The sequence below is a fragment of the Carcharodon carcharias genome, chromosome 9 (genome assembly GCF_017639515.1).
Source record: "Carcharodon carcharias isolate sCarCar2 chromosome 9, sCarCar2.pri, whole genome shotgun sequence".
NCBI classification, from domain to species: domain Eukaryota; kingdom Metazoa; phylum Chordata; class Chondrichthyes; order Lamniformes; family Lamnidae; genus Carcharodon; species Carcharodon carcharias.
In genome coordinates, this window is record NC_054475.1 from 20,311,537 (window position 1) to 20,339,195 (window position 27,659).

Consider the following 27,659-nt stretch of genomic DNA (forward strand, 5'->3'; position numbering starts at 1 on the left):
ATAGCTGTATTTTAATGTTATTAAATTGATTGTTGTGATAAATTACTTGTTTATGAGAAAAGAGGTTTTACAATTAATAAATAAACTAGGAGAGAATCACACAAATAAAAATAGTTTGACTATTTCTCAATAGAAACTGGTGCAAAATATCGACAAAGCACCTGAACATGATAATTGTGTGATTTTAGAATCAGCCCCCAGACACAGTATACAATGTAACTGTGCACAACAGTAGATTACAGTCCCAATTTACTTATGGGCATATTGAACTGTTAAGGAGGATGTGTTTTTAAAAAAGACATACAAACAAAAACACTGAGCAAATGATGGCCGAGAATGTAAAGTAACCAATTTCTGGAAAATTTATATGTGGATTATGCTTGGTTGTCTAATCCAGAGCGAACATAGAATATCACAGCTAAAAAGGTGTGAAGGCCTACTTCCGACAGAGACACTTGAAAGGAAGACATGAAATGCAAAAGACTGAACTTTAATCTCCTGTGGTTGCAGAAACAATGGAGACTGATTGCTACACCTCAGCAGGCATCCAAAATCATCTGTTGAATTATATCTCAGAATGTAGAAATAGTCTGAGTTGAAAGAAAACAGAGCCTGCACGAAAGACATCTTTGTTTTTCCCTTACAAGAATACACAAGGACATGGGTTAAAGGCAAGCTGCCGACCTGGTCTGTGTATGCTAGTATGTGCTAGAGTCACAGCAAATGGAGATCAACTAGGCATCCCTGTAGCTTTCAGGAAAAAGGCTATCTCCTTCTCTCTCTTTGAAGGCAAGTCAGCAAAGCTGCAATCAAGAAAGGAAATAGAACAGCTTCTTCAGCCAACCTGCAGAGCCAAGTGTCTCCAAACTAGCTGCTAAACTGCCAAAGTCAGATCTATCAGAATCACCCAACTTAATGGCCACAATGTTTTGCCATCTGCTCCTCACAGAGAGTCTAAGATTGATTTGTCTATTTTTTTAACTTTTGTTTGGGCTCAACTACTGTGTGTTGTGTTTTCATTGGCATGGGTAGAAGATTGGCTGGCCAACAGGAAACAGAGAGTAAGGCATAAATGGGTCTTTTTCAGGTTGGCAAGATGTAATGAGTGGTATGCCACAGGGATCAGTGCTGGGACCTCAACTGTTTACAATTTATATAAATGACTTGGATGAAGGGATGGGTGGATGGTCGCCAAATTTGCTGACTACACAAAGATAGGTAGGGAAGTAAGTTGTGAAGAGGACATAAGGAGGCTACAAACAGATATAGATAGGTTAAGTGAGTGGGGAAGGATCTGGCAAATTGAGTCTAATGTGGGAAAATCTGAAACTGTCCATTTTGGCAGGAAGAATAAAAGAAAAGCATATTGTCTAAATGGTGAGAGATTGCAGAGCTCTGAGATGCAGAGGGATCTGGGTATCTTAATGCATGAATTGCAAAAGGCTAGCATACAGGTACAGCAAGTAATTAGGAAAGCTAATAAAATGTTATCATTTATTGCAAGGGGAATTGAATACAAAAATGGGGAGGTTATGCTTCAGTTATACAGAGCAATAGTAAGGCCACATCTGGAGTACTATGTACAATATTGGTCACCTTGTTTAAGGAATGATATAAATGCATTAGAAGCAGTCCAGAGAAGGTTTACCAGACTAATACCTGGAATGGGCAGGTTGTCTTATGAGGAAAGGTTGGACAGGCTGGGCTTGTATCCGCTGGAATTTAGTTGACTAAGAGGTGATTTGATTGAAATATATAAAATCCTGAGGGGCCTTGACAGGGTGGATGTGGAGAGGATGTTTCCTCTTGTGGGAGAATCTAGGACCAGAGGTCACTGTTTAAAAATAAGGGATCGCCCACTTAAAACAGAGATGAGGTGAAATTTTTTCTCTCAGAGAGTGATGAGTCTTTGGAACTCTCTTCCTGAAAAGACAGTGGAAGCAGAGTATTTGAATATTTTTAAGGCAGAGGTGGATAGCTTCTTGGTAAGCAAGGTTATCAGGGGTAGGCAGGATGCAGATTTAAGGTTACTATCTGTTCAGCCATAATCTTATTATATGGTGGGAGGAGGTTCAAGGGGCTGAATAGCTTACTCCTGCTCCTTGTTCGTATGTTTGTTCATATGCCTATTATTTTTATCTTGTGTTTTTAGCAACTAATAAACTTACTCTTTCTTTGACTCAAGAAAGCCTGGTTAAATTGGCTCCTTCTAAAACATTAAAACAGTTTTTGGACTGGGAAAAGGTATCCACGGGGTGAAGAGGTCCCTTTTAAATTAACCTTATTGTGACCAACTGAGGGGGTTGAATAAAGAGGGGGAGTCTGCTCGTTCCTCCTCACCCGGGAGCATAACAAAATTGGAGTCTCGTTCATGAAGTTAACAAATCTGGGGGACGTTGCTCAGGAACCAGTCATAACAGCTGCTTGATTTGTTAAAGCTGTCATCTTTTCCCTGGATTCCTTTGTTCTCTCTTTCCTTCATCCCCAAAACAAAATAAATTCACAGGTAAGTAAACTTTTGCACCCAGGAAGGAATATATAGCTGTTGCAATGCATACATTTGTTCCTTAAACATTAGCCATTGCCTATCCACCATCAAGCCTTTTAATGAAGTTCCCCAATCATTCTTAGCCAACTCATGCCTCATAACTTCGTAATTTCCTTTGTTTAGATTTAGGACCCTAACTTCAGACCAGACTACTTCACTTTCCATCCTAATGAATAATTCTATCATGTTATGGTTACTGTTCCTTAAAGGATCCCGCACAACAAGATTATTAATTAATTCCTTCTCATTGCACAATACCAAATCTAGGATAGCCTGTTCCCTAGTCAGTTCTACAACATACTGTTATAAAAAAACCATCTCGTAAACACTCCAGGAATTCATCCGCCACAGTACTATTGCTAAATTGGTTTGCCCAGTCTATACGTAGATTAAAGTCACCCATGATTACTGTAGCACCCTTATTACATGCATCTCTAATTTCCTTACCACTACTGTTTGGAGGCCTATAGACAACTCCCACTAATGTTTTCCGCTCCTTGTTGCATCTTAGCTCCACCCAGACTGATTCTAAATCTAAATTTTCTGAGCCAATACCCTCTCTCACTATTACACTAATTTCATCCTAAACTAACAATATCATGCCACATCCTTTTCCTTTTTGCCTTCCACACTCGTCCTTCCTAAATATTGAGTACCCTTGGATATTCAGGTACAAGATTTAGTCACCCTGCAGCCAGGTCTCCATAAACGCAATCATATCGGACCTGTTAACATTTGTTTGCACTGTTAATTCATCTACCTTATTGTGAATGCTCCATGTATTCAGATATCGTGCCTTTAGAGTTGTCTTTTTAACATTTTTACACTTTTTTTTGTACTATGGCCCTCTTTGCTGCCAGCCCTTATCTCCTCTGCCTTCAATTTTGCTTTCTATTTGTCTGCCTTTCATTCCTATCTTTGTATCCTCTCTTGTGTCTCCCCACTCAGGTTCCCATCCCCCTGTCAATCTAGCTTAAACCCTCCTCCAGACAGTTAAGTCTTCTCATATTGGAGATGTTATTGCCTGGCACTTATGTGGTATGGATGTTACTTGCCTGTTATCAGCCCAAGCCTGAATGTTGTCCAGGTGTTGCTGCATATCCATATGGACTGCTTCAGTATCTGAGAAGTCGTAGGAATTGCTAAACAGTATGTAATCATCTGCACACAAACCCACTTCAGAACTCATGATGCAGCGTGAGTCATTGATGAAGAAACTGAAGATGATTGGGCCTAGGACACTATCCTGAGAAACTCCTACAGTGTTGCCCCAGGACTGAGACGATTGACCTCCAACAGCCGTAACCACCTTCCATTGTTTAGGTAGGACTCCAACCTGTAGAGAGTTTTCCCCGCCCGATTTCCAGTCACTCTAGTTTTGCTAGGGTTCCATGACGCCACACCCGGTCAAATGCTGTCTTGATGTCACCTTTCTCTTGACTTCAGCTCATTTGTCCATGTTTGGACCAAGGCTGTAACGAGGTTAGGAGCTGAGTGGCCCTGCTGGAACCAAGCCTGAGCATCAGTCAGCATGTTGTTGCTGAGTAAGTGCCGCTTGATAGCACAGTCAATGACACCTTCCATCTCTTTGTTAATGATTGAAAGTAGACCGAAATTGACTGGGTTGGATTTGTCCTGCTTTTTGTGGACAGAACATACCTGGCCAATTTTCCACATTGCTGGGCAGTTGCCAGTGTTGCAGCTGTACTGAAATAGCCTGGCTAGAGGTGTGGCTATATCTGGAGCACAAGTCTTCAGTGCTATGGTCAGAGAGTTGTCAGGGCCCACAGCTTTGGTGCTATCATTTCATTCATAAAAGAAAACAAGCAACCTGTTTTGTTAATGAGTCAATTATTTTTATTTTGCTGTTTAAATTGTAATTTATATCTTCAGTTGAGACAAATCAGATGTGGTACATGAATGGTCATTATCCACAAAGTAGTGTCACCTCAGTAAGTAATTTGAAGACCAGTTACAGCTTCACTGGTGCCCAATGAAGATTTATGGCAGGCTGGAAAAATGAAGATTATTTTAGTGTTCTCTTATTCAACAATAATATTTCAATATCACATCAGCACCATTAAAGATCTGATATATTGGGTCTATTTTTAATTGTAATTATTTTCTTGTTTCCTCTCCTTTCTTCTTCCCCCAGAACAATTCTTCACCCAACAAAACTGACCAGGACCATACATAAGGTCTTCCCCAATTCCACAACCAGTTTCTGGAACATTTATGTAAGAGCAGCTTAGGCTGAAACAAAACCCAGTAACCTTGTTTTATGAAAATGTCATTGCAGGATACTAGAGCACTGCTGTGGGGACTGCAAAGGTTCAAGACAGCAGCTAATCAAGGATAATTATGGATGGGCAATAAAAGCTGGTCATGCCAGTGACACCCACATCCCATGAACCAATAAAAATAACACCAACATGAGAACATACCATGCATTTCTACCCACCCAAAACTAGAAAAATGAACCAACATTCATTTGACACGCATATAGTCAGGATTGGTTGGAACTGAACACCCAGTGAACTGCATTTTGTTAAATTTTACCCATCTATTTTGAACTCCTAATGCACTCCTTTCGGACTTCCAATAAAGGCTACATTGATATTTTACACCACCTCAACATTATTGTTCTCCACAGAATGCCTGCTTTGAACTGTTACTTAGGTTAATAAGCAAGCCTACCTTCTGCTTTCTCATTAAGCCCAGTTGCAACAGTCACTGGAAGTATCAAAGACTAATCCAGTAACACATTGTTCCTCATAGGTCGCTCCATTGAAACATTGATAAAACTAGTTCTTGTCTTTTGGATCCGCATTTGTGCCATTAGCTTTGCCAGTGCAGAACCTGCTTCTGCCACTGCTGCCCCCACTACTGCCACCACCACCAGGGGCATGAGTAGGAGGTGCCTGTGTTGCTTTAGAAGGAGCACAACCTAGAAGCAAATAAAATCCGTTAATTCATTGCTTGCTTCAAATTTAGTAACACATGAAGAAAAATGTTGCTCAGTCAAAGGTTGTTGCTGTATTGAAAATTTCAACTATACTTCAATTCCTTACAGTATCCAGACCGAGCTGATTGGAAATTCAGTTCAATAAGGGCTACTGAGGAAATCTTGTGACATAACCAATTCTGTCTGGAGTCTATTTGTTCGAGTGCAAATTTTTAAGTGTGATTTAATTATACTTTTGCTTTTAGTCAAGATACACAAAATGTGTGGCAAATGTTACAGAAGCCCATCTGATACAAAGCTGATCAATTTGTATCACAATTTATTATCCTTTTAAATGGCACAATAATAAAATGCAGATCTTCAAATTATTTAAGTGGCCATTCATACTAGATGCACAAGTGAGCACAGGTTCATGAATTAGCCTGTTAACATATATACATGTTTCACTATTTTACTTTAGGGCTTATTCTGTGTTCGGAAATTGATGCTTCTTGATGCTCAGCATTATTCTAGTAGTCCGGTTTCTGTGGTTCTAACAATTTTGAAATTGAAATATATTTGGGTGCTCCAAACAATTGCTAGGTTATTTTAGTTATTAGTTGATGTCCATGCTGACTTTGTATTAGCAACAAGTCATCAGCACCAAGTATAAAGAATCCTGACATTTACCTGCAGAAATTCCAAGCCCAGTGTGCAGTGTGTTAATGAGAGGATAAGGTCCTTGGTTGCAGAAAGCAGCAGAGAAATTATCCAGAGCAAGATCCCACACAGTAGCTCATCCAATGGTGTTCTTTTTCATCCACTCAATCTGGAATACATTGTCCACAAATTAATTTCACAAATCCTTGTTTGCAAACAATTTTTACCCCAAATATATTTTGGGATTCACAACACACCACAGCTGAATACAAAAAGAGTCTTCTAAAATTGTGGAAATGCCCAAAGGTCTTCTGCTACCTTTGCATGAATACTGTTTTATTCAACTTCTGTCATAGACCAGGGGAGATTTACAGTAATGACCATTAAAACAGATATTCCAAATATCATTGATATTGCTATATTAGTATCTGTGAAGTGAGTCATTTCAGAAACTGTCTCTGCATCTGTTATTGACTATAGCTTGACTACAAAGAGGTGAGTTGACAGATATATGAACTTCTCCCAACACTCTTGAGTATGTGACTAAATCAGCATATTGAAGATATCTCACCCATCTTAAATGAAAACCCACTCAAATAGCTAACCCTGCAGGCATAAATGAACTGTTTTCATAGCGTCGCCACACTGGCAGTTTTCTGTGTGATTTTCCTTGGCCACCTCACCCAAGTTGCAGCTCGGGATACAAGGCCAATGTTAGATACTTTTTCTTACAAAAGGCATTCTCTAATCATCACATGTATAATGGTGTAATGTTTCAGTTATTCAGTTGATCGATTTAGTGATTCTAATGCTTATCGGACAAGCTAGTTATACATTATAACAAATATTGCATCAAAAGAACAAATAAAAAAGGACGTCAGTTTATCAAAGATACCTTGTCTTTAAAGCTTTTCACGTTGTCATATCCAAGCCATTCCGTCCCTTTATAAGCATATGGAACCATCTGTGGGGCATTCCATTTCATGGTGGCACTTTTCAAAAATGTGCTGATCTATGAGAAGAGTGAGACATTAGCATTCAAATCATCAGTGGTCACAAATGATCGGTGGTTTTCGATGCTCTCAATGTACACTGACAACCTGTTTCATATTACTTCTCTTTGTTAGTTTTTTTCAGCTATCATTTTCTCTCAATTACAATCCTTAGACTGGGACCACTGTTCTATTTTTCCGGTTGAAAAAATAGTTTAATGCATAAAAAGTGAATGCTGAAGAATATTAGTTTTCATTAAATAAAAAATCAATGACTCCTCACACTGCATGTTCCCAATCTGAGGAATTGGGGGAGCCAAAGGAGCATTTGGACTTTACTCACACACATGATAAAGAGATTGATTTAAGAGGTGGCAACAACATCAGCTTCTTTACCCTCCAACAGTGTGGAAATAGCACAAGGGGTTGGCACACAAACTGCTCAGGATTGACTGGATTTTCCTGTAGGGGATTTGGGGGATGTAAAAGGTTATATCCTCCACTTTACCTCCTTGTGTATTTTCCAAGGCTGACAACAATGGCCAGAGTAAGACAGTCAAACACCTTCCGATGATGGAGGGTATGGCATTACGTTTCTGTTCATCAGAGTATGATGACATGTTTCAGCTCCTGCTCCTTTGGTACCTAAGCTGAGCCAGGCCATGTGTTGTGATGCTGGCAGAGGCAGCAGGATCTTCATACATGGGACAGATGGTCAGATGGGGGTGTATTTGGTAAGGATATCAGAATGCATTGCCTGCCTTAAATTGGGCCATCCTGGGTACTTTCATCACTTGAGCTGCACAAGGGGAGCACATGCTTTTAAGATACATTATAAAATGTTATTAACCTGCCTGAGGATGTTTGTATGATTGAGGTTATGGAGATGTTCTCACAATACACTTGAGCTTTTTTGGAGAGTAGAACTCAATACTTGATTAATTGATATTTGCAATTGGAATGAAGAAGCTGCATCAGTAGCAATACCTCATAATAGGCCAAGAATCCAGCCTGTCTGGTGTATGGCCCAGCTAGTCCAGGCCCTGATGCTGAAGCTCCAACCCCAGTGTTGGATGAGCTCAGTCTGAAGGTATGGCCGTATGTAGGGAATCCAACGTTCAATTTCTCTGCAGGAGCTCCCTGATCTTTCCAGTAATTCATTGCAAAGTTCTACAGGAAAAAAACATGAAAGCATATGCTAGAAGGGCTTTTCAAACAACCTGGTTGAAGATAATTAACCGCTGGGAATAATAAATATGATTGGATTCTATTTTCATGAACACTTACCACATTAAAGTCAAGGTTGAGGGTGTTTTTATCATTTGGGAAAGGATAATGAGGGCTATTTTCTCCAGTGGCATGACTCCAGGGTCCAAATAAATCGTATGTCATCACATTGAAAAAGTCCAAGATTTTGCATGAGAAGAGATCTGAGTTATACTGATATCTTGGAGTGTTCACTGAGAATGTGTTCAAGTTCTCACATGGGGCTTGAGCTCACAATTGTCTGACTCAGAGCCAAGAGTACTACCTCTTAGCAACCAATATCACCTTTGTGTGTTCCTATAGTATATTAAAACTTTTGAGGTGTTTTTGTTTAACCTACCACCCCATTGATGCTGAAAAATGGAATGGCAGACTAATGAAATGTGCTTGTCACTGACAGCCAGAAGCCTGCCCAACTCGATTTTCAAGCAGCTTTTGAAATGGCCAGTGCTCATCTGAAACAAACAAGAGCCTTATTTAGATTCCTAAATGGGCTCACACGCCCATTGTCGAACCCAACTGGAATCATTATTCACCAATGAACGGAACCAATGGCACTCAGTTTCAACCACATGACTCTCTACACACTGCCCCCAGTGTTTGAATGTCCCTCGAGTGCCAAGGTGGCTAGAAATGGATACAGTACTCAAGGTATGGTCTGCCCAGAGGACAATGCAGCAGAGTCTATAACATAAAGCTTTTACATCACAGCCCAATTGTTGAGAACAGGGCCTTTACCTTCAGGGACCTGACTGAGAATATAAAGTCAAAGAGTAATAGACTACATAATGATTGATGAGGAGCAATCTTAATGTATGGACACTTCGTACACAACTTAGATATACTTCTGTTAAATAAAGAGAAGAACAAGGTGTTCTCCTTGTTTCCTGAACAACATCTATCTTTCAATCATCACTAAGAAGATTCAGATCATCTCATTGCTTAAATGCGGTTAGCTCATCAGTGGGGTCACCAAGACCATCCAAGCTGCAAGTTTTGATGTGGTCCAAACAATGACTCACCTTGTTGAGGTGTGCCTGCTGACTAAACTTGAAAGCCGGATTAAAGAACTCCATCTAGCCACTGACAAGACCATTGCTTAGCTCTGTGACTATGTATAGGCTAAAATAATAACTAAATCTCATTGCTGTTTCTCATACTTTGGTGTGGGTTTACTGGTTGCTGCATTTCAAAGAACTGCAGCATTGTCTGCAATGCTCCAAAATATCTTATTGACTCTGAATATTTTTGGGATATCCAAAATCTGTGAAAGGTGGCCCATAATTTAAATTTTATCTTCTATTTCTCACTTTCTGCTTTTCATATTTTACTACTCATTGAAAGAAAAGAATTTGTACAGCTTTCTCAACATTCCCATATTGAGAATCTCCCATTCATGCTGTAGTCACAGACAATAATCAAACTATCAAACCCAAAACCATGCAAGAAGCTAAGCTCACACGTCACGAATGTTTGACGAGTAGGAAAAATCAACCCCTCTCTCTTCATCTCCCCTTCACTATGCCCCTCTCTCCTTCACCCTGCTGCCCCTGTCCTATCTCCACCTTCCCCACAAACTACCCCTCTCACCTTCATCTTGCTTTAGAAACTGGTAGAATAAGATGTTTTTCTATCTCTTTACCAGAATACAGTTCTACTGGAATCACACGATGAACCAATATTGATATCTAAGTGTTGACAGTCAACAATGATAGGCAGTTAACAGTATAGAGATTCAAAGCAGAGCCCAAATCAATCCAAACCCAATGAGCAGATGCATGTATTTTAAGTCGGGGATTTATGAGAACAGCAATACCAAACAGTCTTTGCACCTTTAACATTGTCTCAGCTGGATTCAGCCAACTCAACATCAACTGGAGACCGAACTGAGGACTTTCGAGGTCTGTATGGCTCAGCTGCCAACTAGTTAATCTTGCAACTACAAATTCCTGTGGGACTAACGTGGATACTTACTTTCCAAGCTGAGGAATCTCATAGCCAATGTCAATGTTATTCTTCCCACCAGCAACTGCAGCTGACAGCAGCAGTCTTGCTCTTCCAGAGCTTTTCCCTCAGCTTCAAAGGCTGTCATTAGTTCCTAGAAGTCGAAAATGAATAATGTTTCCTTTAGCAACAGATCTACACAAAAAATACAGATTTTCAAATGCCAAAATGGATAGCTGTTAAAGCACAGTAGCCAGAACAGGCATATTTTATCACAGTAACTAATGAGGTTGCTATCAAACTAGATTGCTATGTAAATTCATAAATTTCATATCTGAACATTTCACTTCCATGTTTCACAAAGTGTGCAAAAGTGTATTTTACACCTGTTTCTGTAGTAATTATAGTTTTGGGAAATTTTGGACTATAGCTTTAAGAATAATCCTGTGCTGTAAGATCACATGATCTGTGTAAACCAATGTGTTAGCAGCACGGTGAACCTCGACAAGAGATTTCTTCTTTAGTTATGGAGTTTGATGCACACGAGTAGTTGCTGCTGCTGTTTTGTAAATAAAGCCAAATGTTTCCACTAAAAAAATGCTGTCTGAAGATCAACTCGATAACAGTTTCTATAATAGATCATTATGTTCCAGATCAGCCATGATCTCAGTGAATGGCGAAACAGGCTGGAAGAGCCCAATGGTCTATGTCTGTTCCTATGTTTCATGTCCTTGGTGAGGACCTTGAGAAGAAACTTAAATTTACATAAAGGGTTGAAAGGTGCTTTTTTTAGCTAGTAGACTAAGCATCCTGTTAAACACATTTGATCCTACCTGTGCCAACACAGTGTAGAGATGTTTGTCTTGTGGGGGACTTCCTCTTGACCGAGGATATTCCCAGTCAATATCCAAGCCATCAAACCCATAAAGGCGCAAGAAGCTAATCGCAGACTTTATGAAAATTTAGCGAGTTGCTGCTGAGGAAACCGTAGCGGTGAATCTGGAAGAGAGTGGAATGGGAAACAAGATCAGAACGCGTGTAGTTTGGTTTCAGTAATTGCCAAGAGAACTGTTCAGATCTTCATAAATTTTACACTTTCAAAATGTACCAGGAAACCAATTATAATGTACAAAAATATAGTTGTGACATGTTGTATTGTTGCTGCTCTTGATGATCAGTTCAATCAATCTTGATGGGTTTTATTAACTTCAAATGAGTCTTTCTGAAAATTTTTTTACTCTTTCATGGGATGTGAGTGTCACTGGCAAGGCCAGCATTTGTTGCCCATCACCGATTGCCCTTGAACTGAGTGGCTTGCCAGGCTACTTCAGAGTCAAGCATATTACTCTGGGTCTGCAGTCACATGTAGGCCAGACCAGGTAAGGATGGCAGATTTCCTTCCCTAAAGAGCATTAGTCCACCCGATGGGTTTCTACAACAATTAACAATAATTTCATGGTCACTATGACTGAGACTAGCTCTTAATTCCAGATTTATTAATTGAATTTAACATCCAGCAGCTACTGTGGTGGGATTTGAACCCACGTCCTCAGAGCATTAGTCTATGCCTTGGATTACTAATCCAGCAATGTTATAACTATGCCACCATCTCCCCTTGATAACCTACCCTTTCAGGCAGGAATCATCTTATAAGTATTGTTTGAATTGTATTTTACTGAGAGCTCAGAATGCTCATAGTTCACTCATTATTGCGTAATCTAGATATTTATCATTTGCAAATCTCTCTCTTTGACCCCAGTTTATTTTACATTATGGGCAAAAGGAAAAGAAGCACTTTTCACCCAATCCCAAAATAAAATATTTTCATCTTACTTCCAAGTTCCGAAGTTCCAGCCTCCGACGGACAGGAGTGTCTTAAGGTTTCCATTTCTGTTATAAAATTGAACAAATTGTTCTCTTAGAATAAGGAACATAAGCAAATGCATTAATTAACACAACAGCAACTGCTGAAAAGCATTATTATCCCAATCTTTTTACTGCTTTCTCCTTTTGGTGGTAAATTTTAATTGAACAGAAATACCTCAGTGCAGAACATACATTTCACAATAAGATGTGCCACAGGAAAGAGAATAAGGATCATGCGGGGATGTCCCACAAACCATAAAATAATCTCATTATTTTATTCTTTAGTGAGATGTGGGCATTGTTGACAAGGCCAGCATTTGTTGCCCATCCCTGACTGCCTTTGAGAAGACCATGGTGAGCCACCTTCTTGAACTGCTGCAGTCCATCTAGTGCCCAAAGAGCTATAAGCAAAGGAATTCCAGAATTTTGAGCCAGAGACAGTGAAGGAACATTGATATAGTTCCAAGTCAGGATGGTGTGTGTCTTGGAGGGGAACTTGCAAGTGGTGATATTCCAACACGTCTGCATCCCTTCTCCATCTAGATGGTAGAGGTCACAGGTTTGGTAGGTGCTGTGAAAGGAATCTTGGTGAGCTGCTGCAGTAAGTCCTGTCTATGGTACACGCTGCTGCCGCTGTGCATCCGAGTGAACATTTATGTTGGTAAATGAGGTGCTAATCAGGTGGACTGCTTTGTCCTGGATGGTGTCCAGCTTCTTGAGTGTTTTTGGAGTCACAGATATCATAGCAAGTTGAGAGTGTTCCATCACACTCCTGATTTGTACCTTGGATATGGTGGACAGGCTTTGGGGAGTCAGGAGGTGAGTTACTCTGCTCTGATATCCACAGTATTTACATGGTTGCCCCAGTTCAGTTTCTGGTCAGGTGATGCCCAAAATGTTGATGGGGTGGGATTCAGTGATGGTAATGCCATTGAATTTAAAGGGGAAATGGTTAAATTCTCTATTGTTGGGGATGGTCATTGCCTGGCACTTGTGTGGCATGATTGTTTCTTGCCACTTATCAGCCTAAGCCAGAATGTTGTCCAGCTCTTGCTGCATATGGATAGAACCGGCTTCAGTATCTCTGGAATATTGCATGTTCTTGAATATTGTGCAATTATCAGCAAACATCTGCATTTCTGCTCCAGGTGGATACATGTGGCAAGTATAGCTGCACACTAATTAATATAACTTCTCAGTTTGATCTACCAACTCAAGGGTTTCGAATTGCAATGTTGAATGAATATTAAGTGTCTTATTGTTTATAAGGCAATATGATGATTGTTTCAGGCATTGTCAGACCCATTGGGCATTGACTCATCTCTGCCAATGGGACACAAATCAATATAGCCTAAGTTCACCCATATATCAGCCATCTGACTGGGTCAGTCATGCTATATTTGCATATAATTGGGCATAAATTTTCAATTTGCAACAAAATACAGTAAGGGCCTCCGTCTATATTTAGCATTGCAAGCATGTTCTCAATATTTATAGAATAATTATACTTCTTTTTAAAGCCGTTGAATGAGTGGTAGAGAGTCACATCATTCCATGCATAGGTGGCGATTTTGTTGCTCTTCATCCCAGCAAAAGCGTAGATCAGATGTGTGCACATCTCTGGCTTGCACTTCTCCTCTCCTGGTCTGTACTGAGACCAGTTTGTAAAGTAACAAACCAGTCTGTTGGCAGAGCCTGAGAATGAAGAAAAAAGATCAGGACAGAGCTTCTACTCATTTCATAAAATTAAACAAAGTTTGAAAAGCACAAAGACTCACCCAGTTCCAGGCACGCCAACAAGACCACCACTGGAATGAAGAATATAGGATAAGCATTAAAATTATGATCAAAATATGCTGAAAGGTTCAAGGGTTCACAACAATGCTATTATATGAATGAATAGGAACCATCAAGAATCGATCCTTGGTCAAACTCTTTTCCTCACCTATTTGCTGCCCTTTAGTGAGATCATCAACACACGTGGGCTCAGGATCTACATTGGGCCTTGTGCCTTAAATAGACCTTTGGGATGAGCTGTCAGCGTCAGTCCTGCCTCTAAGCTAGCTCACCCTGCAGGAGAAATACATTTTGGAAAATGGGGGAGGGAAGGTGGTGCATCTAAAAGCCTGTGATGTGAGGGGCAGCGCTCCTGCTCCTCCTGGCTCTACAGAAATAGAGTGATTTTCTACATTAAAGGTGACATATAAATGTGACTTATTCTTGTTTTATTTTGAGGTTGATAGGATGCATTGATTTACCAACATGGGACACTTGATCTTCTTATCTCAGCTGGGTCTTTATAGAGAGGTACTGAAAGCAGGCGCAACAACTTGCATTTAATGCATGTGGCTATAATCTAGCTGCAGACTAACTAAAGTAACGTCAGTTTGACCTCCCAGCTCAATGGTTTTGAAATGCATTGCTAAATGACCTTACATAACAGCAGCAGATTTCACTAAAACTATCCTCCAAATCATTATTTTACCTCAGCTACTAACTTTTCAACTACTCCATTTAGTTCTGGTTCTGAAAGTACTGATGTAAAACTGTTTCAATGACAAAAGCTGTAAAATCTTCCTTCAGGTTGTCATGCATTTGATATAGTTTAAGGAAGTAGTGATATTAAACTCTACAGACAGACCAATTTTCAAATGCATCTGAAAATATTGGAATGATATTAAGATTTCCATAAACTTGAAATGTCGGGCACTGTAATTGATGTAAATATTAACACCCCAAACTGGAATAAGCAGGCAGCCTGAGAAAGAACAAGTCACGACACTGTTATCCATGAACAAATAGTTGGTGCTATTTGATTACTCATGGAAATATTTCAGTCAAATGAACAGAAATTGAAATGCCAAACAATTCTCTGACTGCACACATACAAATGAAATCTTCTGGGGCAAATCGCATTGCAATTAATCAATTTCTAATGTGGTTGTATTACACTCCTTTGCTAATTTAATCAGTTAATCCTAAATAGGTTCATGTTATTGATAAAAATGCCAGGCAAAGTAATTTCTTGCAGTCATACTGCTGTCACCCAATGTAATCTAAGTCTGTTTATTTTCATTAACTTCACCATTAGTTAAAAACGGAAATAGGTAAACCTGAGAATTAGCATAGAACCACGGTTGCTCACCTGCACACTTGTACTTGGATGTTATATTGCATCATAACACGATCATACAGATGCATGTTACTGTCAAAGAGCATTTGTGGAGAAACAGCAGTGGATAATTCAATAGATTGTTGGGAGTACTTTTGAATTTGATCAAAACATGCATTTGACAGCAGGCTACTCAACAATTAGGTGTCTTCAGATAACACAGCAAAGAATCAATTCATTTATAATGAGGCTTGAATTTGAGAAAGGATTCTCACTTTGTTCTAATCTCCATTTAAATCCTAAAGCTGAAATTACAAAAATAGTTCTTAGTATTGTTCAGGTCAGGTGAGAACTGATAGAATGGCACCCCTCTATTTCTACTCCTCAGTTGACCACAACAGGTGTTTTTAAAGAATTAGCATGTCAATTCAGTGAATATTTAATTATTTAAGTGCTGTGGCAGTAATAGACACACACAGACAGGTTTTTGTGAGTTTTAAATGAAAATTTAGGGACTAGTGTATATTGAATTTTAGATACTTTAGAATGTATTATACACCTGATCTAAATAAATTAATTAAAAAACGCCAACTCTCACTCACATTTGTATTCAGAGTTCAGACACACACAGACACACACACACACACAGACACATAGAAGTAACTTACAAAGTGGGAGGGTAGGTTAAATGGGGTACAAGTCCAACAAAGGTCAATTGTACATAATCCTGTAGATCAATGGCTTGGATGGTTTCAGACTGGGCTCAATGGCTTTTCTGGATTCTGTAGAAAGATGATTCAAACATGTTGGACAATTTCTGTCTTTTCCTCTGGAGTCAGCAAATGCTGCATTGATATTTAAGGTACCGCCTGCAGTGTGTGGCTGGCCAAAAAACAGGCAGGGCACAAGCTTGCAGGACAGCTGGAGAGAAAGAGAGGGTGCCAACTGAGGGTCTTTCTGGTCTCACTCTATCTGGCCGGGAAGGAAGCAGTTTCTTAAAACACAGAGTGGGTTAGCTTTCTCATCATATTCCTCTCACAGACTGGCCAGTTATCCAAATATAGTCATACTCATACGGTTCCAAGTCCATTGTTTAAAAATTATTAGATTATATGGCTGGCAGAGCTCTATTCTCAGTGGGGGTCCATTGTCCAAAGTGTTTGATTTAATGGCTTGGTCTACACCCAGCTGAATACACAATTTATGTCTGGATTTGTTGTGAAAGGTTCAGGAGATTGGTCATCCATCTTACTTGATAGTCTCTGGTGGGATACTTCTAGACAGCCCAGCTCCTTGCTGTGGCTTTGTAATTTGTAAGGTACAGCTATGTGAATGTTCGGCCATCTTAGGAGCTATTGTTTAAGTCACTTTTAAATGCTGTTGTTCAGCCTTTTTGAATATATCTGGTGAGTTCAACTCAGTCGATATTTAGTCATTTTCAATATAAAGCATGTTTTTATAATAATATCAAAGGCAATTAAAAGGTAAAACAGGCTTACCTGTTCCAAGTAGAAGCTTTGCCATATTGCAGCTTGTGCGTTGTGAGCATCAACCTCTCTTTTATGCACTGCGTTTACCGTTTGTAGGAAATAATTCCATACGTCATTAGCTTTATCACTGAAAAGGGTCAATCACAATGGAAAAATAACAGTTCTTATCTTATATTCATATCATCTTCACCTTCTCATGAGTAACAACTTATCTCCTCTACAATGTCATCTAGATTGTCGACCTTCATTATAACCCCAAACTTGTATTTATACTATAAACAGAGGCTAAGAAATTGGTGGGGAAGTTCGACAGACCTATGTTCTGTTATTGTGGGATCAGGAAGAGTGGGAACCTTCGATGCTTCAGGTCCAGGTTGGTATGGATCTTTCTGTTGGTTAGTGTCATGTTGGACTGTGCAAGTTCAGGTAAATTGTAGGTGCCAAAAAATGTTGGACAATTATAATAAAGGATGCCGAACAAGCTCCAGAGATTCTATTTACTAATACTTCTCCTATTTCTTATGTTGGGGAAGTAGCCAACAATTTACATGTGATCAAAAGGATTGTCAGCACAGACCTGCTTATCACTGATCACACCTGTCCTTAGCTCTTTGATCACAACACTCAAAAATGTTTCCTCATGACAAGTGATCACCTTAACTTGCCGTCCTCTGGTGACTGACTTTGTGCCTTTCAGTTGTCTCACGATTACATTGTGCCCTCTTTCCTTTACGTTCTGCCTGCCCAAAGTAAGGTCATTTTTGGATTAACATGTGTGTTATACATTTTCCATTAAGAAAAAATTCATTGGAAGGCATTTGCAGGTCACCTGCCAAGAATAGAAGTTGGGTGCCTCACATGTGCAAATGGCTGTAGGATCCCAATTGAAATGGATCTGCACCTATGAGGAATTTGATCCTTCCAGTTGTTCTGTGGAGCCTACAGGAAGAAATGTTGCTCCTAGTACCAGGAAAATACTCTCAGTCCAGCCCTGAAACTAGTGAACGGCACCAAGGGAACTTGCGCTGCAGAACAGTGGAAGACTGAGACCAGAGCAAGGGCAAGCAGAGGATAACAACTACCAGCCAGCTTCTTATGCATTCAAGGACAATCAATATGTTGGACATGGCAATCAGCAGAGCTTTAAATCCAATATATGTGTTATAAATCTGTTCTCACAACTTCACACATGTGCCTTGAGTATTCAATTTACAGTCCAATACCAGCCAGATCAACACAGGTCACCATAAACTAATTTTATTTATCAATAAAGGCTAACGAAAGGCGCTTTTCTCAATCATTGCCTTGGAAACTGTGTCATTAATATTGTCCAATTTCTAGAAAAGCTTTCTTCAGGGGGACCCCAGAAAGCTCAAGGCAATGTAAAAGTTTCAAGGGTCTCCTTCCTATTACATTTCCTGTATGGGTAGGAATTTTCCCATCCTTCCCACAGCAAGTTTTGTAGCAGGCGGAAATGGAGAATTTAGCAGGAGCAAAAAAACCAGAAACCTGCCAACATAAAAATGCTTTCCAATTCCCCCGATGGCGGGTTATTGGCAGGTTGGGTATTCCGCTGACTAGTGGGGTGGATGCTATTTGTATTCATTGCCATGTTATGAATGCTCATTGAATAAACTGCTTAGCAGAATCACATGCTGCCTTCCAAGCTTGTGTCACACCAGCGGGAAATCACATCGGTCTGAATCTCGTTTGAAAAAGAGTGGCACGCTCAGGCTGGACCTCATTTCTCTCACAACTTCGAGGTGAGTGCAACATTCACAGCCTACATGCCACAGCGCCGCGCCAGTCTCATTGCGATGCCAGTGGAACTCCACACTGTTGGGGCTGTAGGACTGGACGGTTTCCGGTGGCTGCCTCCATAGTCACAAGGGCACCACTGTGCAGCGGTCCTCAGGCAGGGCTCAACTTTCAGGCAGAGAATGTATTGCAACCGGGAGAATGGTGGGGGGAGAGGTAGTAGTGAAGGGATGGTCTGCTCCAGGTGGGTGCCTCCCTTGTCCTGAAAGGCACCACTGTGCAGCAGGACCTCAGATAGAGCTGAGGATCCCAGAGACTGGCATTTTGACAGAGGTGCATGGAGTAGCGTTGGGTGTAAGGTGCGGGGAGGGGAACAAGCACACAGGTGGCAAAGGGGCAGGCGGGCTTTGCAAGGGGTTCTGGGAGGTGGAAGACACGGCCGGAGGCAAGGGAGCAGGAAGGTTTTGAAAGGGGGTGGAGGAGAAGGGGGCACAATGGAAGGGAAAGGGGTAAAAAGGCTTTGCAATGGGGTGGAGGAAGAGAGGGAACAATGGAAGGCAGAGTGAAGACCAAGGGGTGGAAAGCTGGAGCCCGACAAGAGAAACTGAAACGTTAACAAACAAGGGGGCGAATGGGATACTACATGTATGAATAGGCAGGGATGCACACAGACTCTAAAATTGGAAATGGGGAGGGTGTTTCAGTGTGGCACTGGAGGGATGGGTCACATGGAGACTCATAAGGAGGGAGGGAGTGGTTAGAAGAGAGACAGACTGGTCTCCAGTCATTAGGATAATGGGGAACTCAGTGAAAGTCAAAGTCCTTAGTCTGGGGCTTGCAGTCCGGGGTCAAAAAGTAGATACAGTCCTGGGGCTCTGTGGACCTCACATTTAGGGGTCAATGGGTTGAGACAGTCATGGGGTGCAGCAGGAATATTCATGGCGAACATGATATACTCCAGATCCAGATTGGGGAAAGGGTTATGTACTCAATAGGAATAATGCTTGGTCTGCAGGGAATTTTCACATTGACTGTCCATGGGCTTGTCTGTCTCTGTACTGGAATGGTGATGGTTATCTGCAGCCTATATTTGGGGAATACATAATAGAGGAGGAGGATATGAAGCTTTTCTCTGGGGAGGAGTTCTCCTCGGTAGGTGATCATGCACACAGCCTCTAGCTGGGGAGGGTAGAGGTCCACAGGAGGCATGGGCACTCCAGCAGTGATGGGCTCAGGATAGGGTAGGAATGTCAACGGCAACAACTATGTGACCCAGTATTACTGGGGGAGGTCGGAGGATTACAGGAGGGAACTCAACCTTCACATCATGAAGTTCCAGGTGGATTTCTGGGACGCAGACCGTGAGAGAGGAAGCGTCGAAGCTGTTCTCAAAATAATCATGCAGAACCACCATCTTTCTCAGTGAAAGTTATGGTGCAGTTATAAATCCAAAGTCGAAGCGATTCTGAATGAGAGGGGTCTGAGGCAATGTTAGAGGAGTGCACTGCTGGGCTAAGGGGGTCTTTCTGGGGATACCCTCTAAATTGTTGATGGAACAAGAGTAAACTGGAGTCTGAATACAGAGAAAGGAGAAGGACCTCCTTGAGAAGATAGCCATTGAAAGCCATGCCTTTTTCAGCACTGTAACAGGGATATTCAGGAGTCAATGGCTTAACATCACAGTTGCAGCATTTCAACATTAACACAAAGCAATGTGAAAGTTTGGAACGCAGCAATGGTTAAGGAGGCACAGGTGCAGCATATATAGCATTCCATAAGTAGAGGACTGTCATGTGCTTTCCAGAACTGGCATCCTTAATGAGGCAAAGGGCATCCAGTCATTAATCACGAGCAACCTTTTGTTAATTAGTTTGCCAGATCTGAGATTGGAGCACTGAGCTAGGTCAGGTCATGCATGTCATTCAAACCTTCTCCAACCTCTGTTGGATTAAGATGTTAAGTCTAAGTATTGCATTGTGGACACCACGATGTGTCTGTTAGCACCTCACAGATACAAGACTAATAGGACAGAAACCGCTATAGACCATTACAGTTGCTATTGGTAACAGATTGTGAGTTTCACTATGTTCACGCATTAAATATTAATCTGTTCAAACTTTCATTTCAGAGAGAAGGGAATGGATCCAGGGCTCAATGCTGCCTATTTGAGGGCTTTAATTCAATGGAGGAGGAGAAGGAGGGACAGGCGACAAGGAGGCCCCACCTGAGGTTCGGGGTCAAGGGAGCCTCAGCAAGAACATGAGAGCTGGGAGCAGAGACCCAGACAACGAAGGCAACTCACCGGACCTAGAGTATACCAAAGAAGACTCTCCTAATTACAAATGAGTGAGAAACAATGCCACATTTGTCTGTGCTTGTCATGAGCTCTGGTATATCACATCTGCCACATTCTTCATGAAGACGTAATGCCCTGTGGAGTGTGGAGTGACTTTAAAGGTGATGGCTATGCTCAATTTCTTTGCCTGCAGATCATTCCAGGGATCCACAGGGGACATGTTCAGCATCTCCCAGTCCACAATACATGGATGCATCAAGGAGGTCACAGACGCCCTCTACAGCAAGGCACATTATTGTGTGAGGCTTGCTCTTGATGAAGATAGCCAGGCTGTGAGATTCAATGTCTTTGCAGCTATCTCAGGCTTCCCAAGAGTGCAGGGTACAATCAACTGTACCCATGTGGCTTTAAGGGCTCCCTGGCAGCAATCCCTAATGTTTATCAACCATAAAGGCTATCATTCTATCAATGTTCAACTGGTATGTGATCATCAGAAGCACATAATGCACGTTTGTGCCAAGTTCCATGGGATTTGCCATGACTCATACACCCGGAGCCAATCCCAGATGTCTCAGATGTTTGAAGGGCCTGAACATCTGCAGGGGTGGCTACTTGGGGATAAGGGGTACCCACTGAAACTCCAGCTGATGACACAGGTGCATCGAGCAGATCATTGGCATTCTGAAGATGCACTTCAGATGTTTGACTGCTCAGGTGGCACACTACAGTTCACTCCTGATAGGGTTCCCCACATCATCGCTGTGTGTCATGCCCTTCACAACCTGGCACTGCAAAGAGGTGATCCCTTGGCAAAAGGCGAAATGGAGCAGGATGACAGCTCATTGGAGGATGAAGATCAGGAGGCCCAGGAACCTCAAGAGAGTGATGAGGGTCAGTTGTGGGATGTGGGAGACATGCCCGTGACACCTTAATTGCCACCAGATTCCAGGAGGAGGCAAGGGGAGATTACCACATTTCTCCTGGCTCTGAATCTCATTCCATGTCTCACCAGAACATGATCCCAAAGAAGGTCAGCAGGATTATCATTATGTATCTGCTCGCTCTGGGAAGTGAGGCAAGAAATTTTCAGTTGTTGGGCATGCACGATCGTTGTGCCCGGGAGCAGCCAGATCCCCGAACACGATCGGCCCACAGCCGCGATTTCACGAATGCACACTGAAAAGATCAGCGTTGCCGGGGTGGGGCGGGCGGGAGGCTGGTGACGATGTCAAAGTGGGCACAGGTGGACGCTGCGAGAGAGCTCCCTAAAGGCAGACAGCTGCCTCAGGAAGCCGCAGACCTGCAAATAATGAAACAAAGCTGTAAAAATCTGCAAAAAAAAAATCCACGCATCACAATCAAGCACCTGAAAGCATACCTCATGAAAATGCTGTCCCCAGATCTTTATTTTTATTTTATTTCCTAACGGAGAAGGTTTGATGATAAATGTAAAGGCCACCTGGCCGATTTGCCCACCGCCAACCATAAGGAGACTCTGGGTCTGGTGTTAGTGTTGCAGCATTTTGAGATTCACGTTGCAAACAATTTGTCAGAAACAATTGTTTGTACAGGACCACGATCCTTTCAAGTTTCTGGACATATTTTGAGACTGAAGTGCAAGGGCTGTTCAAATGGAGTTTATTACTGCACTCATTTAATCTACAGATTATACATGTGGCTGGATGAGAAAATCTAATTGCAGATGCATTGTCAAGAGTTTGAAGCTCAAAAGGGAAAATTGGACATTTAAAAACCTGGACGTTGGACTGAAATGATTTTTGCTGATACGAAGGATTTGTATATATATTTTGTTAATGCATGCATCTGGTAATAAAATAGTGAAAGGTAATGTAAGATGGGTTAAGAAAATGAAGCTATCTTTTTAAACTATGTCGCTTCATTTGCCAGTAAGGAGAGGTTGTCATGGAAATATAATAATTATTGTTGTTGTTATTATGACTTATTGTAATGGTGATATAATAGTAGAGTTTGGATTAGTTTCTCTGTGTGCATGTGCATGTGCAGGCAGGTATTTAATTGAATTGGAGACAGCTGGTCTAGAGCTTTTGAGTTATCAAATGGGAAGCTAGGTTTGAAATGCTTAATACCTGCCTGAAGTTTTAGAATGTGAGGTGTGAGGAAAATTAGTATTTTTAGATAAATTAGAGTAATTTTAATTTCAAAGAGCTGGTAGGATGTTACACCTAGCTAAAAGAAGCTAAACCAAACAGTGTGTTTATTTTTCCCAAAGGTTACTGATAATATGAGTACTATGAAATACTTATATTATGAGGAAAGCAAAGTTGCAAAGATATATTGGAACAATGGAATTTACATTTAAAAAAGGTGGAACATGTAAAAAGGAGATGAGGTTATGTGCAAGGGAGAAGACATTCTAAGATCTAACACAAATGTGAAAAGCCTCCACCCTCTGTGCATCAAGCTGCTGTCTACAGGAACCGAAGCTAAGAAAACTCACTGTTAATATCACTGTCCAGGGTACTGTGTGCTTTGCCTGGGTCTGTTGAACTGTATTTGTTTTTATTGTTGCCTTAACAGAGGTGTAACTGGGAGCCAGATTAATAAGGGGATTTAGGAGTTATTATAGTAGTAATTTGTAGACCAGTGTATGTGCTTAAAATGTTTTCTGTTATTAATAAATGTTTAATTTAGTCTTGTAAAAAACCTCTAAGTCTCAGTTGGCTTATTACTACTGAATCAAGGAACACCTCTTGAAATAAAATACAAATTGCAAAACAGCTGTGGCAGCTTCAAGTTTCCCTTTGGGATTTGAGCAGCTTGGCATTTACCAGCTGCTATGCCATAAGAGCCTTAAAATGATATTTAACGGGGAGTCTGGCTAAGTAGGAATTTTGGGAACTGTTAAGAGTAACTAACTGTGCAACTGTAATCTTGTCTGTATTAAGTTTTTCTTTATTTTCTTAATAAATGTTTTAATTTAATCTTTAAAATCTCTAAAGATGGTAGTAGACTCATGACTTCTGACTTCAGTGCACAAATCTTCCCATACTAAATAAAAACTGCAAAATTGTCGTAAAAGCATGGCCAAGTTTCTTTTGCGGATTTGGTCAGCCTGGCAAATACAACCCACCTTATCATAACACACCACTCAGGAAACACAACCACCATTAATCCCTCAAGGCTGCTGATCTGCCCTCAGGAAGAAGGGTTACAAGCACTTTTAATCACACACTTAAATACATCTCCCTGACATTACAAAAGGTTGCAGAACCTATCTTCAGTGAGGTTGACATCACATGAATTTGAATCTCACCATGGAACTTTATCAATGACTGGTAGGATGGCTAAACCTCGAAATAAGTGGATCAAGTGTACATAATCACAATGTCTTCAGTTGACCAAGGATATTGCAGAGTAATTAAACAACCACTTTAGTTCCGTCTTTACAGAGGAAGACACAAATAACTTTCCAGAAATACTAAGGAACCAAAAGTCAAGTGAGAAGGAGGAATTGAAGTAAATTAGCATAACTAAATAAGATGGTGCTGGAGAAATTGAAAGCCAATAAATCCCCAGGGTCTGATAATCTACATCCCAGGGTACAAAAGGAAGTGGCCATGAAAATATTGAATCCGTTGGTTGTCATCTTCCAAAACTCTGTAGATTCTGGCACGGTCCCGGCTGATTGGGGGGTGGCAAGTGTAACCCCTCAATTTGAAAAAGGAGGAGGGGAACAAACAAGTAATTACATACCCATTAGCCTAACATCAGTGATAGGGAAAATGCTAGAGTCTATTCAAAAGGATGTGATAACAGGACACTTAGAAAATATCAACGGGATTAGACAATGTCAACATGGATTTATGAAAGGGAAATCATGTTTGACAAACCTACTGCTGTTTTTTGAGGATGTAACTAGCAGAATAGATAAGGGAGAACCAGTGGATGTGTTGTACTTGTATTTTCAGAAAGCTTTCGATAAAGTCCCAAATAAGAGGCTAGTGTGTAAAATTAAAGCATATGGGATTGGGGGTAATATACTGGCATAGATTGAGAATTGGTTAGCAGGCAGGAGACAGAGAGTAGGACTAAACGGGTCTTCTTCAGAATGGCAGGCAGTGACTAGTAGGATACCACAGGGATCAGTGCTTGGGCCCCAGCTATTCACAATACATACCAATGATTTGGATGAGGGAAACAAATGTAATATTTCCAAGTTTGCTGACGACACAAAACTATGTGGAATTATGAGTGGTGAGGTGGATATTAAGAGGCTTCAAGATGATTTAGTGAGTGGGCAAATACATGGCAGATGCAGTATGAAATGGGTAAGTGTGAAGTTATCCACTTTGGTGGGAAAAACAGAAAGGCAGAGTATTATCTAAATGGTGATAGATTGGGAAATGTTGATGTACAAAGGGACCTGGGTGCCCTTGTACACCAATCACTGAAAGCAAGCAAAAACAGAATTACCTGGAAAAACTCAGCAGGTCTGGCAGCATCGGCGGAGAAGAAAAGAGTTGACGTTTCGAGTCCTCATGACCCTTCGACAGACCTAGGCGAATCCCAGGAAGGGGTGAAACATAAGCTGGTTTAAGGTGGTGGGGGGGTGGGGTTGGGTGGGGGGAGAGAAGTGGAGGGGGGTGGTGTGGTTGTAGGCAAAAGCAGTGATAGAAGCAGATCATCAAAAGATGTCACAGACAGCAGAACAAAAGAACACATAGGTGTCGAAGTTGGTGATATTATCTAAACGAATGTGCTCATTAAGAATAGATGGTAGGGCACTCAAGGTATAGCTCTAGTGGGGGTGGGGGGAGCATAAAAGATTTTAAAATATTTAAAATAATGGAAATAGGTGGGAAAAAGAAAAATCTATATAATTTATTGGAAAAAAACAAAAGGAAGGGGGAAGAAACAGAAAGGGGGGTGGGGATGGAGGGGGGAGGTCAAGACTTAAAGTTGTTGAATTCAATATTCAGTCCGGAAGGCTGTAAAGTGCCTAGTCGGAAGATGAGGTGTTGTTCCTCCAGTTTGCGTTGGGCTTCACTGAAAGCAAGCATGCAGGTGCAGCAAGCAGTTAAGAATGTAAATAGTAAGTTGGCCTTCATTGCAAGAGGACTTGAGTACAGGAGCAAGGATGTCTTATTGCATCTGTGCAGGACCTTGGTGAGACTACACCTGGGGTATTGTGTGCAGTTTTGGTCTCCTTCCCTACTTGACATAGAGGGAGTGCAGCAAAGGTTCACCAGACTGATTCCTAGGATGGCAGGATTGTTGTATGAGGAGAGATTGGGACGACTAGGCCTGTATTCACTGGAGTTTAGAAGAATGAGAGAGAATCTCATTGAAATATATAAAATTCTGACAGGGCTGGACAGACTGGATGCAAGGATGATGTTTTCTCTGGCTGGCGGCGGATCTAAAACAAGGGATCACAGTCTCAGGATACAGGGTAAGCCTTTGAGGACTGAGCTGAGGAGAAATTTTTTCACTCAGAGGGTGGTGAACCTATGGAATTCTCTACCACAGAGGCTGTGAAGGCCAAGTCACTTAATATATTTACAAAGGAAATAGATAGATTTCTGGATTCTAAAGGCGGGAAGGGGAGAGATAGAGGATCAGCAATGTTCATCTTAAATGGCAGAGGGGGCTCAAAGGGCCGAATGACCTACTCCTGCTTCAATTTTTCTATGTTTCTATGTTTCTACCAAACCATTCACATCTAATGTGTTTACCAAAGTGCAATATTTTTAGAGTAGTAGCACACCCATGATCCATAAGTGATTTGACAGTTTGAAAACTGTATTAACAACGACACCAGTTTTGGCAGTACCCAATTACGCCAAGCAATATAAGCTGGCCATTGACGCAAGGGATATAGGCCTTGGGGCCATACTGTTACAAGAATATGACACTGGAATTGAAAAGCCGATAGGATATTTTTCATGGACATTGAAAGCACAACAGAGAAGATATTCAACGATTGAAAAGGAGATGTTGGGTTTGGTGTTAGCATTGCAGCATTTTAACATCTATGTGGCAAACAATTTGTCAGAAACAATTGTTCATACAGACCACAATCCTTTAAAGTTTTTGGACAAATTTCAAGACAAACGTGCAAGGCTATTCAGGAGAAGTTTATCAGTGCAACCATTTAATCTACAGATAATACATATCGCTGAGTGAGAGAATCTGTTTGCAGATGCGTTATCAAGAGTTTGAAGTTTAAGGGGAAAATTGGACATTTTAAAACCTGGGGCAGAATTTCCCCATTGTCACGTGGGGGTGGGCCCTGCACATCTGCACATAAAATGACATGTGGTGATGTCGGGCGAGTGTCCTGACTTCACCAGGCGCCATCGCGATATTTCATCGGGCGGGCACGCAATGATATCTGCTGCACCCCCCCCCCCATTAATTAATGGTCCACCTAAGGCCCTTGAGTCATCAATTGACTCCAATTTTTCGGCACCCGTGCAATCTTCGTGTTGGCGCATGGGCGCAATGGGCAGGCAAGTAGGACACATTTATATAAACCTCATCCACGGGCAGGATAAGAGGGCTCGCTGGGGTCATGAGTGTACTCTCTCAAATATTGATTTTTCAAAGTTATTGAAAGTCGCCTATGTGATCTGCAATACTCCAAAACGCATAGCAGTTGCTTTGTCTGGACTCTTAACCTTCAGGTCAGCACTCTGCAGTGAGGAATCGTTTTTGGACCTGCAGGTTTCAGGAAGCCTTCCCTTAGCCTGGGAATGGGAGCTGAACTCTCCACTGGTGGCACCTCCTCTGAGGAGGAAG

General features: G+C 41.2%; 1 pseudogene; it reads right to left on the minus strand.

The window, feature by feature from the left end:
* Positions 1-27,659, minus strand: part of LOC121282382 — an 82,010-nt pseudogene that overhangs the window by 35,706 nt on the left and 18,645 nt on the right.